Here is a 19,619-nt window from a genome sequence, read left to right on the forward strand (position 1 = left end):
ACAAAGCTGGTGATTTTAGCCTCTGTTACCGTTGTTACTAGTTCTGCTTCTACCCATTTTGGGCGAAAGGCCATGGTAAGGATATGGGTGTCAGCATCTGAACATTTGTGAAGCGTTGACACTTATCGTATGCTCTGACGAGGTCATGTGCGTCCTTCTGTAAAGTCAGCCAGTAATATCTTGCTTTGATTGCCTTTCTTGCTAAAGAACTTGCTCCAGCATGTTTTCCACAAATTCCCTCATGTATCTTGTGGAGCTCATAATCCACTTCTTCTGAGTTAACACATCTTAAGTATAGGAGTGAATAACCTCGTCTGTACAATACATCGTCAATAATGACGAAGCGGGTTGCTTTGATTTGTATCTTCTTTACTTTCGTTTTATCTTCTGTGAGCCATCCTTCTTTCAAATAATGAACGATGGGAGTCATCCACTCATCTTGTTCTTTTATCTTTAGAACCTGCTTACCTTCTATACTTGATTACCCTCTTATCTCTACACATAGTTCGGAGAGTGCATTATAGTCATTTAATGAGGTCAATCTTACTAAGAAGTTAGCTTCTGCATTTTTGGCCCAAAGGATTTGTAGAAAGTCTAGGCTGTCAAAGTGCTACGAGAGTTGTTGGATGATCTTCAGGTACTTTTGCATCCTCTCTTCTTTGGCTTCATTATCTCCCTTCGCCTGTCCAATTAATAGCTAAGAATCAACTTGGACGATAAGATTCTTTACTCTGAGAGATTTTGCTAGACTTAATCCTGTTAGCAATACTTCATACATTGCCTCATTATTCGTTGCTGAGAATTGCAGTCTAACTACATACTTCAATATTTCTCCTTCTAGAGATATGAGCACTACTCCTGCCCCTCCTACTTTCTACATGTTAGACCCATCTGTTTGGATCATCCATGTTTCCATGAGGGGCTCTTCTTCCTTGTAGGGGTAAGTGAATTCCATGATGAAGTCTGCCAGTATTTGGGCTTTGATTGCTGCTCGAGGCCGATATTTGATGTTGAATTGGCCAAGTTCAATTGCCCATTGAATGAGTCGTACTGCTGCATCTATCTTGTTCATCGTCTTTCTTATTGGTTGGTCTGTCATGACGACAATGGAGTGTGCTTGGAAGTAAGGACGGAGTTTCTTGGAAGCAAGGATCTAGTTTCTTGGAAGTGAATACCAATGTGAAAGCTATCTTTTCCATCCTTGGGTAATTTGCCTCTGCTCCTTGGAATGCTTAGCTGGTATAGTAGACTGGCTTCTAGACATTTTCTTCTTCTCTGACCAATGCCAAACTTACTGCGGTGTTAGACACTGCTAAGTAGAGGTACAACTTATCTCCCATCATTGAGGGACTTAACAATGGTGGCTTCATCAAGTACTCCTTTAATTTTGCAAGGGCTTCTTCACACTCTTCAGTCCACTAAAAGGCCTTTTTCAAGACCTTGAAGAATGGCATGCACTTGTCTGTTGCCTTGGAAACGAATCTATTTAGAGTTGTAACCTTTCCTATCAAACTCTGAACCTCCTTCATTGTTTTTGGTAATTTGACCTCAATTATTGCCTTTACTTTGTCTAGATTTGCTTCTATGCCTCGTTGGGACACCATGAATCCCAAGCATTTCCCTAAAGCAAAAGCAAAAACAAACTTTGTACGGTTTAATTTAATATTGTACTTACGTAGTGTGCTAAAGGCTTCTTTCAGATTGTCCAAGTGGTTGGCTTCGTCCTTGCTTTTCACCAGCATATCGTCTACATATACTTCCACATTCCTTCCAAATTCGTGAGAGAACATGCAGTTCACCAATCTTTGGTATGTGTCTCTTGCGTTCTTTAATCCAAAGGGCATAACTTTATAGTAGTACAACCCTTGGCTGGTGACGATTAAAGTCTTCTCTTGATCTTCTTCTTCCATAAAGATTTGGTTGTATCTAGAAAATGTGTCCATGAAATTTAAGAGCTTGTGTCCAGCAATTGAGTCTACTAGTTGATCAATCCTTGGTAAGGGGAAGCTATCCTTTGGGTAGGCTTTGTTCAGGTCTATGAAATCAACATACATCCTCCACTTGTCATTGCTCTTTTTTACCATTACCATGTTTGCTATCCAATCTAGGTAGAAGACATCCCTGATGAAACCAACTTCTAGTAGCTTCTCTACTTCTTTAGTCACTGCTTTGTTGCGCTCTGGTGCAAATATTCTCTACTTCTGCTACACAGGTTTGCACTCTGGGTTGACGTTGAGACGATGCTGTATTATCTTCCTATCAATTCCAGGCATATCCTCATGTTTTTAGGCGAGTCTTTCTCCAGAGTTGGGAGTGCTAATCCTATCTTCAGTACCTTTAATGAATCTCTTGGGACGATCTCAACTTCCTGTGGTGTTTTTGACGGTTCGGGGATGGGCTTTGGTTCATTGATCACTCATGTGTGGTTCTTCCCGGATGCTAAGGTAGCTTGGTAGCACTCTTTTGCCAGAACTTGATATCCTCTGATTTCTCTTACCCCATAGGCTGTTGGAAATTTCACCTTCAAGTGATATGTTGATGTCATTGCTCTTAGCCTGTTGAGTGCAGGTCTCCCTAAGATGATGTTGTATGTTGAAAGGCAGTCAACTATGAGGAAATCAATTTCCATGGTGACCTACGCTGGGTAAGTTCCTGTAATTACGGTTAGAGTGACAATGCCCCTAAAGACAATTCTATCCCCAGTGAAGCTCACCAGAGGAGAGGTGAAAGGCCTAATCCTTTTCTTATCCAATTTCATCTATTGAAACGCAGGTAAGTAGATGATATCAGCTGAGCTTCCATTATCAATAAGTACCTGGTGGATGTCGAATTATTATACTCTAATCATGATTACTAGTGGATCGTCATAGGCTTGCTTAATGCCACAACTGTCTCTCTCTGAGAAAACAATATCAGGTTCATCATTCCTTGGCGTCTTCGCTGGAAGGAGTCGTGAATGGACATTATTTATTTCTCTCTCATAGGCTTTTTTCAAGGACTTCAGCATTCCGCTTGCCGTCAATCCTTCTGAGATCGTCTTTATCTCTCCTACAGGAGGTTTGCTATCTCCTAGTTCTCGTTCTTTGCCTTTATCGTCCTTCTGTTGGTATTTGTAGGGCTCTGTTTACCTGACATACTTCTATAACTTCCCTTGTCGGATTAAAGTCTCCACCTAGTCTTTCAAATGTCTACACTCATTGGTACGATGCCCGTGGTCGTGGTGGAACCTATAGTACTTGTTCTTGTCTCTTCTTTCTGCTGGAGTACTAATTGGCTTCAGCCATTGTAGGGAGGGATCATCTCTTATCTGCATCAAGACTTGCACAATTGGCATTATTAGAGGAGTAAAGTTAGTGAACTTTGCTTCCTATTTGGAAGTTCTTTCTTTTTTCCTGTGGTATGCCCAACACTTTGAATCTCTTTCTTCTTATCATGATTGTTGCTTGTTCCTTCGTCTTTCTTCCTTTCATTCCTTTTACAAGCACCACGTCTTCCACATTCATGTGCTTCTGAGCTTTTCGAAGCAATTTCAAGACTACTTTTGGTGTGCTTTTGGTGATTGAGAAGAAAAAATCCTCGGATAGCAACCCTGCTTGGAAAGTTGTTAGGATGACTTGATCTTTAACTTCGTCTACCTACAGTAGCTCCTTATTGAATCAAGTCACGTATTTTCTTAATGATTCTCCTTCTGTCTGTTGAATGTTAAGAAGATGACTGGGTGGCTTCTTGCGTCTTTACCCCCTAATGAAATGACAAACAAAACCCTTGCTGAGTTGTTCAAAATTTGCAATAGTTCTTGGCGGTATCTTGCTGAACCATACTCTGATTACTCCTTTCAGTATAGTTGGGAATGCCATGCACATCACCTCGTCTGTGGTCATTTGCAATAACATCAGTGTCTTGGATGATTCAATGTGATTTAAGGGATCCTTGGATCCGTCATATGATTCCAACTATGGGAGATGAAATTTCTATGGGAAGGGATGGTTCAGTACTTCAGTGGTGAATGGTGAGTCCATCCTTTGAATCATCCCATCCAAATTCTCCCCTCCTTTGTCCTTCATGGCAATTTTTAACTCGCCCATCTCCTTCCTCATGTTGTTAAGCTTATTCTTCATCTTGGAGGAATCTTCTCCTAAGGTCCTGTCTCACCTATTGGCTTGGGAGTTCGATTCTTCTTCATTTTGGTTTTCAACTATTCGCCAACATTCTACGTTTTGGGATTCCATTGTCTTTCGCAGCTTTTCATTTTGGCGAGTAAGCTCTTCCACATTAGCTAGGAGGGTATGGATTTGTTACTGTTGCATAGCTTCTGGCTAATGTACAATTTCTAGTTCCATCTCATACTTCGAGGAACTCTATTGTCACTGGAAAAGATGGCTTGAATGATTAGTGTTTCCCACAAACGACGCCAAACTAATGATGCAAAAAATTAGCAGTTGAGCTCCTCCTCGTAGTGGATGGATGAAGCTATGATTGGGGTCATCTCTATTAGAGGAAAACCTGTAAAACGAACTGGGTGGAAGAGTAACACGTCAATGTGGCGTTAGCCAAACTACCTCTAATGCTTAAGTCAGTAAGGGAGAAAGATTTTAGAGAGAATTGACTGGAGAGTGATTTTCGTAGAGTATTTTTGTGTGTACCTTTTACTTCTATTGCCTTCTCTTTTTATAATTTCTTGCCTTATTAATAGGCAATGAAATGCTATATTTATGCTCAACAGCTAATGCGTTACAAAATCTGAAGTTCATAGTTCACTCTGTGACCATTGCTCTGTCCATTACACTGTCATCAATGAGCGTAATAAATGCGTAACGTCTTCTCTTAGTTAATGACGATCATAATTTTTTGACTCATTACATAGGAACTTTTGAAATTACTTGGTAAGTTCATATACCATGGGAACATTTGATATGAGTATCATTTTCAATTGACTCACTAATTATTAATATAGTTTCAATTTATTTATATATAATGTTTTAATTAAACCGTGTCGTAAACAACCGATTTTGCACCCATGATTTAATCAAGGGAAATTACTAGAATGACCATCCATGTACCCAAAAAAAAAAAATCATGATTGCATTACATGCATCAATTTGTTTTTGCATTACATGCATCTTCATTCATCGCATATCATAAAAATGATCTTGAGATTCTAACGGTCGCAATGGTGTGTCCAATTTCCAAATCGAGTTATCGAATCAAAAGATATCGCATGATCAAATTTGCACGGTCAACATGCATTGTGTCTAGGTAGAATTGACCAAACATGATTAATTTAAATCAATTCTGATTGGTTAAACAATTAAAATTAATTAAATAATTTTGTGACTGGTTAATAAAAACCCTAAAAAGAGTCCAAAATGCACTCGAACACAGAAGAATGTTCAACATCCAAGAGCACCGTTCGGCACTTTTGGATTGCCGAATGGCCCCCTTTTGGGCTTTGGCCCAACTCCCTTCGGGTGACGATAAGGCACTCCCTTTTCGACCTTTTCGTAGAAGGATGCGTTCGAATTTGCATTTTAATCATCCGTGCCTATTTTTTAGAGTTTTTCCACCTCTATAAATAGAGACTAGATCTCATAATTCAAGAGACCTTTTGGACACTCTAAGAGGCATACGTTTTTAGGCTCTCAAATTGCTCATATTTACTGATCCTCTCTCTGATATTTGCTGCTAAAATTAAGGTTTTTTTTCAAAGATAATTGAATAAATTTCTTTGAACCTTAAAACATCCTCTCAAGAACAAGAAGTGGTCCATGCAAGAGGTTGATTTCAATCACCATTCTTTTCCTTTATGTTTTTCTCTTACGATGATGCATGTTTTTTTATCCATAATATGATTTATTAACTATTGTTTTGTTGAAAGCATGATCTTGAATTTCTTATATATAATTGTACAATCTTTTTCTTAATTTCAATTATCTACATATAACCAATTCCTTTTCGTAAAATCAAAAATAGATCTGCATCTTTCTTAGATGTAGATCTGAATTTTTCTTAATAAAAAAAAAAAAAAAAAATAGATCTGCGTCTTTCTTAGATGTAGATCTAAATTTTTCTTAATCAAAAACTTAAACATATGAAGATTTTGATATAGAGAAAAAGATTATGCATGATTGTGTTTATGGTTGTTTGTTTTGCATTCCATAATTTTTTTTTTTTTTTTTTAAATTTTCAGTTTGTTATAACTCGATTGTCCAAAAATCGAGTTTTAAACTAAAACTCAATTTTTAGAAAGTCGAGTTTCAAAAGAGGGGCATTTCCCTAATTAATTTGAGAAAGGGGGTAAAACGCTAGATTGTTTTTTAAAAAATGGCAGAGGCCAATTTTCTCCACACTTTGTGATACCACGAGTTTGGCAAGTTTTTTTTTTCATGGGTTGGGTCATACAAATGAGAACTGAGTGTTACATATTTGTACATATATAATTAGGATTGAGTATTAGAGATTTTTCATAAGAATGCATTGGGAATTTGGGACAACTAGATTATACATTGCATTTATATAGCACTTGAAACTCTCATCGTACATAAATATGGATGTAAATTAGTTTAGTTATATATAGATGTAAATCATTTTTAAGAGAAATTTAATTAATTGTTTATCCTCATTTTATAATTGCTTACGTGCCCGACAATAGCCTTTAAAATTCCAACTGAGGTTGTGTATAAACTGACTTTTATAAGAGATGCAAGTAGGTTATGAAATTTTACGCAATAACCTGACTTCAGAAGAGTGTAATAAATATATTATGATATTCTCTAATTTAATTAAGTGCATGGCAATAGCCTTCAACATCCCAATTGAAGTCATGTATAAGTTGTCTTTTATAAGATATGCAAGTAGGGTACCAAATTCTAGACAACGATTGAATTTAGGAAATTAAAACATCTCAAACCTGATTTTTGATCGATTGAGCTTTTGTCAAAACTTGGAGATTTCAATTGATTGAGAAATGTTTGAATGGCAGTCAAAATCTATACAAAGTGTATGCCTTCTCTGAGTTGCATTTTCACACTTCAATCTTGACTATTAAGGGCCCGTTTGGTTTAAAGATGTCTCAGTTTTCATAACTCAGTTTTTAAAACTCATAACTCAAACCCAAAACTCATGACTCTCTACTCAAACCTCACCTTCATTCAAAAATTGCAAAACACATGTTTGGACTCATAACTCAATCACATATCTCTACAACTTTTCTCCAAAACCATGGACCCCGCCCACTAACACTACCCAGTGTTACTACTGTTGCTACCTACGTCTCATTAACAAAAAAAAACTTCCTCCTTTACTTCTCCCACACATCCTCTTAGTTTTCATTTCTCTAACTCTCCCTCTTTTCTATCAAATTTTTTTGTCTATCTCTCTTTCTCTGTCTCTCCCCTCTTCACTCTATATTTGATTTTTTTTTCCACTCTTCTCTATTTCTTTCTCAGCTTTCTCTGTCTCTCCCCTCTTCAATCTGTATCTGATTTTTTTTTCTCTCTTCTCTGTTTCTTTCTCTACTGTTTTTGGTTGGTTTGAATCAGTGGTTATTGGGTTTAAAGTGGTGGGTTGTTTTAGTGGTTGCTAGGTTCGGATTGGTGATGGTGGGTTTCAGTGGTGGTCATTTGGGTGTTGGCTGGGTTTCATGGTGGAGATCGGGTTTGACATTGGGTTTTTGGGGTTGGGTTACAATGGAGATCAGGTTATGGGTTATGGCGTGGCTTGAATCGGTTAGGGTTGGGTTACGGTGGAGATTGGGTTATGGGTCATGTTGTGGTTTGAGTCAGTTGGGGTTGGGTTACGGTGGAGATCAGGTTATGGGTCATGGCATGGCTTGAATCGGCGGCTTGGATCGACGGTTGGTTTTGTGGGTTGATTTTAGTGTTTCAGTGGTGTGGATTGGCACTGGGTTTGTTGTGGTGGTGCTGTGTTTGTTATGGTGGTGCTATGGTTGTTTGCAACGGTAATATCAAACAGCTCTGAACTGACAGTACAACACAGAAGCTCTAGGTCCCACAAAGTCCGAATATTTACAGCAATGCCACTGAGTTTCCTATCTCAGTTTTTGAAAACACACATTTCTTGTTTCCTATTTCCATCACTCTAACTCAAAATTTGTGAGTTTTGAGTGATGGAAACACAAAGTGAAAATCAAGCCATGCAAAAAAATTTGTGTGGGTCCCATGTGTTTTGATAACTCAATTATGAGTTTTGGATCATATCACTCAAAACTCCTCTAAACCAAATAGTCCCTAAATGACTCAACTGATGAATTATTACACTGTCATGGAATTTGTCAACTAGAAAACTAAACAACTTTCTCAGACAAGCTGCTACCATAGTTTTGAAATCTAAGACTATTTCTTCAACACATTAGGATTCTCTTTTCATTTGAAATAGATCATTTCATAAAATAAGTTAAAGGGCAAAACTTAGGTACAATTCCTTAGGTACAGTTTCTTAAGTTCCCTCTTTAAATTTAAGCCACTTATCAACTAAAGTTAACTCAACAAACAGTGTTTAAACTTTAAAGTAATAACTCAACCAACATTGTGCTCTCAAGTGGTCAAGCTTTTACTACCACACCTTAAAAGAAGAGAAAGTGTAGTAAACTCAATCAGAAGAATGAGAGATCAAGAAATTAAATAGAGCCATCACCCATTAATATCATTCACGTGAGCCATGAGTCATGAGCTTAGTCTCTAAGGTAACCCAACCTGCAATAAAAACCAGATGCTTCAAACACTTTCCTCTTCATTTTCCCAAGGAAAAAAAGTTCCAAACAAAAATTTTGGCTGAAACTCAACAAATTTTCAGCAAGATCCCTTCACTACCACACCTTCCATTTATTCTAGCCACCATGTGAGGAGGTAGATTGGTTTTCACCCACATGAAAACTTCATAGTAGAAGCTTTAAGAGAGAACTAGCCTAAGAGAGAGATGAAGAAGACAGCGGGGCATGGTGGTTGCGTAGGGATTCACGGTGGACCTTGATTTCCTTGAATCTAGTAAGAATTTTTGGTCCATGGTCTTGCCCCTTATTTCTTTCGATTTGTTGCTGGGTAAGCCATAAAAAGAGGAGAGGATTTGAAATATATATATATATATATATATATATATATATTAAAAAGAACATAAAAGAAACCTAATGTCTTTGGAGGAAGAGACTTTAGTACAAGAAATTTGAAGGAAGAGACTTGGTGGAAGAAGTCAACTAGGGGAAGATCTGATATCTGAAACTAAAATCATCAATTGCAGGCCAGTGAGGAAAAACACAAAAACCAAGGCAAAGGGTAAGCCATAAAAAGAGGAGAGGGTTTGGAAAAAAAAAAATATATATATATATATATATATTAAAAAGAACATAAAAGAAACCTAATGTCTCTAGAGGAAGAGACTTTAGTACAAAAAATCTGAAGGAGGAGACTTGGTGAAAGAAGTCAACCGGGGGAAGATTTGATATCTGAAACTAAAATCATCAATTGGAGGCCAATGAGGAAAAACACAAAAAGCAAGGCAAAGAGATGACGCATTATCTTTTAACCCCCATTTATTGAGTTAACTTTAGTGGACATGTGACTTAAATTTAAAAGGAAAATCTAAAGAATTGTATCTAAATTTTATCCTCTAAGTTAAATATTACAAATTTAAATGTATATTTAATGTTATATAATTTTAAATTTTAAATGAGGAGACATTTTATACACTATTGACATGAAATAGACTTTTTCCATTTGAAGTGAAATGGTGAGAATATCTTTTCTCTATTTAACCTCTGGCTTATTCCAAAAATGATTGAATGATACATGTAATCATCTTTGCACTTACGTTTCTCATCTGAATATGGTTCTATTTATTTTTTTAGTACAAACAATTACCCTCATGACTTCCCGGACACGCCTTACCAATTGTAGCAACAACAAACAAAATTTATTCTTCTATTGAATTGTGTTCTGCAAAAGTTCATTTAGGGGTACGTGTGAACTGTGAAGTATACCAATATATACTTTTTATCTTTATACTTTGATAAAATCAAGTACCCATTCACCATCCAACCATTTCATTCTCAACGAGAGGAAAAAAAAAAAAAAAAACCAATTTTGGAAAAGATGCAATCCAATTTCATGTGTGGGTGAGAGTAATTTTGATGTGTGCACTGAAGAATGATGATGTATCTAAAATGTTATTGGAGGGTTTACATTGAGTCTTTGTTGAATTTATCCTCACAATTTAGTATTTCAAAATACACAACCTCTTTGGTATTATAGTCTAACTGGAATAACCTTACATGTTAGACAAATTTAAATATTTTGATTAATTAACTACAATATATACAATATTGTATAAACTGCTAGTTTATAAATGTGATTGTGAAAGCTTTGTAAAAATCTAATTTTTACTACATAGTATAGACTCAATGTAGATTATCATATATTGATGATATATGGCAGTGGAGCTATAAATTTTTTTTAAGGAGCCAAATTGTGCTAATAAAGTTCTAAACTAAAAAATAATAATAATAATAATAATAAACCATGATTTAATAGTAAAGTGGGTGCAATCAAACAAAACCATATAATCAAATGGAAAATTGCATGCTAAGTTACTTATTTTTAATATTTCTGTATTATTACAAAGTTAAGTTACTGAGTATATATATATATATATAATAAACAAGGTTGGAAACCACCGTTGAAAAAAAAAAAAAAGGCTAGAAACCACTAATCTAAACCTCATCAGAGTTAACATTAGTTCCACTTACTAGTGACTTTTTCACTTTGATATCACCAATTCAGTACAGCAAATATACAATACACAACAAACTACACGCGCTCTGCACAATCAAATAAGGGAGAGATAGAGAGAGATACCATTACCCACAACGCTGGTCTGGATAGAGAGAGTCGAAGCGGCAGCGCTAATATTGACATGGTTCGGCGGCATGAGGATTCTCTTTTTACTATTCAACTTTTTTTTTTTTTGAAGTTATAAACTGCGGCAACTACGTGCTATATATATATATATATATACACTAGTTAGGGCTGCATGTGCTGCTCCTTTGTTTTACTAAAAAAACTAGTCGCTAACCCGTGCGAAGCACGGGAAAGCTATTAAATATGATTTTTAAAATATTTTTGTTAATTTTTTTGCCATTGACAATTTTTTTTTTTTTTAATTGTGGTAGTTTAAAAAATTATTTCAAATATTCATTTTATTATAGTTAGCTTAAATGTTTATAAATAGGAGATGACATTAATGATATAGTATATGTAGCAATTATACAAGATACCAATCAAACATGAATATTTATAAATATTAAAAAAAAAAAAACAATTGTGATCAATTGAAACAAAAAATATAGCTAAAGAAGTTTCAGTCACTCAAACTCCTCATTTGTACTCACCTGCTATACTTATTCTCCAAATTTGACATAAAAAAAGGGCAATATCTAGAGCCTATAACTAATGTCATGGACTCTCTATACGCAATTCTAGTATAATTGAGACATTTTTTTCTAGATTCACTGATTGAGAAACTTACAAATTCTTTTCAAAAACATGCATTAAATATGCAACAATTAAAGAGTTTCCTTAACCATGAAACATTCACACCTATTGTGTTTAAAATGAAGCTCTTGTAATTCTAAAAGCAAAGCCAGAAAAGAAAATGTAATTAATAACCTCCAACTCATATACTACTTTTCTTTGATTCTTATCTAACTAATGTTATTTCTAAAAAAATTCAAGCTATGTTAATAAAGATCGTATTAATTTTATCAAATTATGAGCAGCCAAAGAAAAAAAAATCAATAATTCTACAAATTCCATTAGCAAAATTCTACCACAACACAAAAATTTCTACCAATTTTAATACAAATCAAATTTATATTCACATAGTCCATAGATTAAAGATTATCTAGAAAATATAAAACAAAAGAATCCATCTTAGTAAATCATATCATCTTAGTATATGTATAGGGCATAGATACTGTCTAGTTCTGATTTAGTTCCAAAGGCAAAGAAGTAGATTGGAAAATAAAATTTAGTCCTAGCCCCTTTCCAATTTGGCTTAGACATTTTCTCTTACATTGTGAATGTGATCCAAGGATAAGCTAAAATCTAAACCATATCAGCTATATCACAAGATCAAAGTGAATCCTCTGCAGAGATGAATTTTATGCCTCTAAGCAAAATCAATTTTCATCAAACAACTATTGCTATACAAAAGTTTTGCCAAATACTTTTTGACCTCCCAAATCACTCTTTAAGACCAATATATTCAATCACTTAAATCTTCCCTTACCTGTGACCACTAAAAACCTTTGTCCCTTTCACAAACACTTTCACAGGTCTTTTCTTTTAATGTGAGCTCAAAATTAGAACAATAGTGCAATCATAACTGATGTAATCTATATAAAACAAAAAAAGTTCAACATAACAAAAAAGTTCAATGTAACAACAGTGCTTAGCAGAAGCAACAACTTAAGGAAAAAGGTTTAAAAAAATTTATTGATAATAAAATTTCTTACAAAGTATTTCCCACGTCTGTTCTGATTCAATACAGTACGCATATGTTGCCACACCTCTCATCTGAGTTTAAGGAAAACAGTAGAATACCACAAGAAAGACTCTACAACATTAACGGTTGCTCTGATTAGAAGAATCTTAGGCAAGCAGGGAGACTACTCCGATGAAAGAGAGTCTGTAGTTTTGGATGGCTATGCGTCTGTAGGGTTTTTAGTTTATGAATTTATAGATGAAATTTCTAGTGGGGTTTGGGTTGAAACATATATTTAATAGAGTTTTACTTAAACTAAACTATTGTAACAACCTAAAATAAAAAGAATCTAAAAAATAAAAAAAATAGTGATGACGTGGAAAATTGTGGGAGGTGCAAAGGCTTCGGTTTTATATGTATATATATAGATTATATTTTTCATTAGAAAACACAAAACCACAAGGTTTTGTACTAAAAAATGCATAGATAATACTAATTTCTTAATCTTAACAAATTTTTCTACATGATTAGAATAATTACATATAAGATACTGATTTATCTATATAATTAAGTTATCTTTTTAGAGCTATACAATGTAAAAGTATAACCTAATCATTAATCACTCTCCAAAAACTTCCAAAAGTTATTTAAAAAAAAAAAAAAGAACTTCCCCAAGAGCTTTTCTAAGAGCTACAATGTATATCTCCTTTTTTATTGATGCAATAGCACCATAACAGCAAAGCACTATAGTTCTCTAAGATACTGATTTATCTATATAATTAAGTTATCTTTTTAGAGCTATACAATGTAAAAGTATAACCTAATCATTAATCACTCTCCAAAAACTTCCAAAAGTTATTATAAAAAAAAAACTTCCCCAAGAGCTTTTCTAAGAGCTACAATGAATCTCCTTTTCTATTGATGCAGTAGCACTATAACAGCAAAGCACTATAGTTCTCTCCAGGTTGTCCTTGCACGCTAAAGTTGATCCAATCTTTTCTTCTTAAAGGGATTAATTTTGAATGTTTGATCTTGAAGTTCAGCAGAAAACTTGTCACCACCATAAATCTTTTATCTTACCAAGTGATATTGTCATGCCACCTAAAATGAACACAACAATCATAATCATAGTTGGTTTTATGATGGTATAACAAAAACTTAACCAACCGAAAGTCCAACATGAGGGCAATATCAAATTTAAAAAATAAGGTAAATATCAATGATTTAAAACACTAAAACATGAACTCAATTAAAGGTTGTTCTTTTTACCCCTGTTAGTAAACAATTCCACCAAACTCTTTCTTAATGCATCCTAAAACTATTACAATCCACATATCAATAATCCACAACAAAACCTTTGGTCAAGAAAACAAAAAATAAACATTATATCTAGAATCAAAGTACAAAAACGCAGCACTATAGCTAGTTTGGATATTTAAACAGAATCTTTCATTTTTCAAAAATCAAATCAACAAATTAAGCCACAACCCAACTCAAGTCAATAAAACCAACATCAAGCTACTTGGAACAGCTAACAGTTAACACTAATAGTACACGGTAATAGTTCCAAAAAGCTATTTACAGGGCCTACACAAACTGCAGAAAACTGTCACACATAAGTCACATATCAAACAATTTTCCTAGACTCAAGCAACAGACCTTGCATGGACTACTCACTAACAACTCTCCAAAATCAATAATCTCTAAGAAAAATTTAGCAAAAAAAAATGATGACATGATTAGGTTAAATGACTTCTATAATGCTAGAAAACATGTATGTTTTTCTTATAGTTCTCACAAATGACAAAGATTTTTAAATTCAGCAGGCTAAACTCCCATTAGATTGAGGTCCTTTAGCTGGCTATCATACCAAAGAAAAGAATGGAAGCAGTACAAAGTGTATGAAAAAAGAATGCAATCACTAATCTATAAGTATTGGTACATTCAAGAACTACCGATTTCATTAACATTTCAAACTCTATTTTAAATTGTTCAAGGTGTAGTCTAAAAATTCCCCATGCAAAAAAGCTTTAGCCATCCAATTGTTTGATAGTGTTTTAGGGGTAAAATGAATAAAATTGATTAGGATAAGGGAATTATAGATTTAGGTAACTAATCTAATATGTTCCCATCACTTAATATGCTCCATATTATATATATAAAAAAATAATTTATTCACACATCCAATGTTAGAGCATAGATGACATCATCCTCTAAAATTAAAATAAATAAAAATGTAGGTGATTGCTCTTTGATAAATCAGTAAATTTTCACTGAACAAAACAAAGCTATATACAAATTAACAGCCCTACGAAACAGTAGAACCAAACATATCACAGATCCCAAGATAAAAGTACAAGAGAAGACACTAAGGCAATTGTAAAATAGCAAAATTAGCCAAAAAAAAAATTGTATAAAGTACAGTGTAGGTCCTGAAACAATTAGAGGTTTCTAGTTAAAAAGACAAAATACAAAGTATTTGTTTCATGTAAAAGACTCACCAGTGATTTGCGAAATGAATAAACCAAAGAAAAATTTAGAGAGATATAGAATACTAAAATACGTAAATTTGTTAAATATTAACTAAAACTTTTTTTAAATTAATGTATTGTAAGATTTAGTTAATAGAACTAAAGGAGGAAGGAATAAAGTGTAAGTACCCATCTCAATCCGTCTGCATCCATGAATGTTCTTCTAATTGCATTCAAAGTTCCAAATACCATTAGAATTCTACTAAGGCCTCAAAAACAAAGAAAAAAACCAAGAACCGTTCAGAGCTTGGCACTTGAGTATGTTATACACATCAAAAAATAAAGTTTCTACAAATGCATTAAGAGAAAAGAAAAGAAAAGAAAAAACAAATCATGCAAAGATCAAGAATGAACTAGTAAGTGATACAAAGCATAAAAATTGATCACTTGGCAAAATTGTATTTCTAAAAATAAAGATGTTGAAAATCCAAATCAGAATTGAACAATTTAACTTCATAACCTCTGAAAACTCCTAGAAATTCACAATAACAATAGAAAGAAAAAAAAAATAAAAAATCCTAGAAACAAAAACATTTATGGGTCTCATCATTTGCAGTCAGATCTACTTATGTTGATATAGTACTCTTTCTATATATATACAAAACCATAGGGAGAGAGACCTTTATTCAAAAATCATGCCCCCAATACAATACACCAAAAACAAAAAACAACCGCTACATCTTCATCCAAAAATTTAATTGTTAAAATTTTAAGAAATGAATCCAAAAAGAATGGAAAGAAGAAAAGAAGCAAACCATAGAGAAAGAAAAAAAATTTAGAGAGAGAGAAAAAAAAAAAAAAAACTGAAGTGTGATTTGAGTAAAAACACCAAACCCACCCCACTCTCCATCTCTTAGATTTGTCCAAAGAAAAGAGTGAGATCACTCTTTCTGTATTTTCTCACCAAGCCTCTCTCTCTCTGCTGGCCTCTCTCTTCTTCAAATAGTACGTACCCCACTCCCTGAGCCAGAAGATAATTTATTTCTCTCTCAATTTTGTCTTTGTTTGGTCTCCCACTAAAACCTCACCCAAAAGCACCATTTTACTCACCAAAACTTGAATAAACCAAAATACTGTAGATAGAGCTATTCGCTCTTTTTATATAATTTGTAGAAATAACACATGCTTGATCTGCAACAATAGGCACGTGCTTGATCTATTAAAGGATTATATTCTACCAATATAACTTAGATCTAAATATATGCAAATCACACAATTAGTTATATATTGTAATCCTTTGTACTTCCCTAAACCCGTCTAAGATTCACCAAAATGCAAAACATTTTATGTAGTTCTTGTGCATGCAACATTATATGATTGAACCATTATTTATCAATCAAACTTACACTTCTACATTTAAATTTAAAATTTTTATTCCAAAATACTAATGAATAAACAAATGAAAACATTAAACAAAACAAAAAATTAAATACAAATTTTCCAAAACCAACTTCATTGCCCACAAGGACCACAACCAAGCCCTATCCCACAAAGGTCTCAAACCTAACCAACAAAGCAAGCTACAATCAGAAATACAAAACCTAATTCCTTCTCTCTAATTGCCAAAAACTTGAACTTTGGCCAATGTCCCTATCAAAACGCAACGAAACCATCCCAAAATTCAACTCTTTTGTATCATCATAACCTTCTCATTCTTCTATAGGTGAGGGTCGTAATATTCTTAGCACAATCATTTTTCAAGTCAGAATGATATATATATATATATATATATAACATAAATAACATGACCATGTAAGGAATCAAAACATACCAAATAGAAAGAATTTAATAATCCACATGTTCTTACCACTCTCTCCAAAAAGGAAAAAAACAAAAAAACAAAAAAGATGAACCCATTATAAAGAAGCTAAATCTAAGTGAGATAAACATATCTTAAAAGGGCAAAAACATGAAGACCAAGATAAATATAGCGAATTCATAAATAATAGCACTTTGATACACACTGTGAACTAAGTTCAAGGCTTAGAACCTATTAGGTACCACCAGTTTGATTTAAATCATAGAAGAAACACCTAGTAATTTCCAATTCTAATACTTTCTAAAGTGTAAATGGATTGCCAATATAAATAACAACCTTATGCATTAGTCTCCAACAATAGACTAATAATAACATACAATTACACTCCAATGACACATACTTGATCTCTTGGTAATAATAACATACAATTACAATCCACTCTCTTCAAAGAACAATGTCTAAGATTATGAGTACCAATAAACTCTATGAGAGACAGGAACTTAATCTTCGATGAACAAATGGCCAAGAAACTCAAAAACCCAAGCTTAAGTGTCTCCAATGCTCTGTTATAATATTAGCTGCTTGCTTACAAATTGTTGATATATAATTCCAAGTTTGAAATCACCCATTCCAATATTGAGTATTTATTCTAAGGAAGTGAATACAAGTATTGTGATGTAAGTCATATAATGGTTAAGGTGGCTGTATATGAACCTTACTTGAACTCCAAATTCTTTCTTGGATTTCATTGCTCTTTTAAATTTTCAATTATAATTTATTGAGAGGAAGTATTATAATATATCATGTGTATTTTCATCACAACCACTAATAATATCCCATTCTTCCGATTTCACCCAAAAAAAAAAAAAACCCACAAATTCAAATACCAACACAAATTAAAGAAGGATATCTAAAACAAGAATGAAAACCCATTGAAATTTCAAAGAATTAGGTTTTGGTGAAATTCCCAGCCTTGAAATGTCAAAGCTTTCATCAAATATATAAAAGGCTCACTACCAGTTTTGTGAAATCAGTACCTCAGTATAATAAACAAAAGAAGAAGAGAGATAGAAATCAATCAAACTATAAAGAAATTTAGAGATAGAAAATACCTGTCGTGTGAGCTGAAAGAAAACCACTAAAGCCACAAATCAGTCTTCTGCTTTTCCATTTCATTCTCTCAACCTTCATACGCTTGGCTGTGATCTTGGAAGGGATGGCAGAGGGTATGAGAAGTCTTCAAAGGGTCCTTTCCACACCTACCCATAACACATATCAAAAATCTGGAAGAGAGAACGAAGAAATAAATAAAAGCAAAGTATATAGAAGAAAAAAGGAAGAAAGCAAAAGATCATACCTTTCAACTCAAAGCCTTCCCTCACTCCAATCTACCCATCCCCCTTTGCTCTATTCAAATCGGCTGATATACCACCATAGACGTCCTAAAAAAGCCATCGGCAACCGTGGCTTGCTCTCTCGTTCCAAAAATTCTCTAGACACTGAGAAAGAGAGAAAATAGAGGTTGAGAGGCAAGATTCCAGAACTCTAGGCCTCTCGCCCTCTATCTCTGCCTTCTTTTTCTTTTCTTTTTTATTTAGTTTTCACATTTCAGCCAAATGAATCGTTTTGGCACCACAAAAAGACAAAATAGAGGGACTCACCAAAATTGCACTGTAAATGAATAGTGAAAAACGTTGGATGCACAGTAATAAAACACAATAGAGGCATTGGCACTTTTATATATAAGACTAGTGGGTACTGTACCCTTTTTTTGGGTACCATAGAATTACCCTTTATTTTATTTGTTTCTGAGTGCTTTAGGGCCGTTATTTAGGGATTTCAAGTACACTTTTGAGCATTTGAAACACACCTACAATTATTTCTACACACTTTTTCACCCACACATATATCAAAAACACCCAAATAATATTATTTAAACAACATTACTTAAACTCCCTTACCAAACTCCACCATTACACTCCAAACTTCCTAGTGAGGAGCTAAAGTTGCTCTTTTTTTCTTTTTCTTTTTTAAATTTTTTGGCCATGTTTTCAAAAGTAGCGTTAAAAGTTGTGCGTGAGCAATGGAAGTTCTATTTTTATTATTTTATTTTTTTATCACCGACTATAAAGTTATTTTCATTTAGCTTTTTCACCCGGTATATAGGTTTTTTCTTTTTATTAAAGCTAGTTAGGGTAACACATGTAAGGCACGTGCTAACCATGGGAAAAAAAGTGTAGTAATTAAGATCAATTTTAGATTTTATTTGTATCATAAAATAAAGATATAAATCTTTTGATTTTTAAAATACATAAAGATTTACATTAATCAAAAGAGACATTAATTTTGAGAATTTTGATAATTATGTCATAAAAATTTAATCTCATTCGTATAGGACCGTGACAGATCCTAGTCCAATATTTTATTATTTTATTTTGACCTATAACTTACACCTCAATAGTTGTGAATATATTGCAATAACAACAAAATGTCACGACATTTTTAGTTGTGCTAGATCTCGGTATAATATTTTATTATTTTATTTTGACCCATAAGGAATTGACACATGCGTCACAACATTTTCATAATATCTCTATGTATACATTGTACTTAATTACAATGTAAATTTATATTATAGACACACAAAAAAATTGGCAAATTTTGTACACATTTACAAAATTTGTACAATATTTACCATTTTTTATGCAAATGTGTATAATATTAACCAGTTTTGTGTATTTACAATGTAAACTTACATTGCAAGTACAAAGTAAACATATAAAGATCTTAAAAAAACAAAAAATAAAAACAAAAACAAAGCTCAAACCAATTGGCAT

At 33.6% G+C, this 19,619-nt stretch overlaps 1 long non-coding RNA gene and 1 pseudogene across 1 annotated transcript; one reads left to right on the forward strand and one right to left on the reverse strand.

Annotated features, from left to right (window-relative positions):
- The window catches only part of LOC126696472 (sugar carrier protein C-like), a 49,858-nt pseudogene that overhangs the window by 21,892 nt on the left and 8,347 nt on the right, over positions 1-19,619 (forward strand).
- On the reverse strand, positions 13,080-18,386 carry LOC126697000 (uncharacterized). Its single transcript, XR_007646124.1, has 3 exons — positions 18,140-18,386; positions 17,895-18,041; positions 13,080-13,593 (listed from the first exon to the last, which is right to left on the reverse strand). It is a non-coding gene; the product is annotated as an uncharacterized LOC126697000 (long non-coding RNA).

The sequence above is a fragment of the Quercus robur genome, chromosome 8 (genome assembly GCF_932294415.1).
Source record: "Quercus robur chromosome 8, dhQueRobu3.1, whole genome shotgun sequence".
Lineage (NCBI taxonomy): Eukaryota > Viridiplantae > Streptophyta > Magnoliopsida > Fagales > Fagaceae > Quercus > Quercus robur.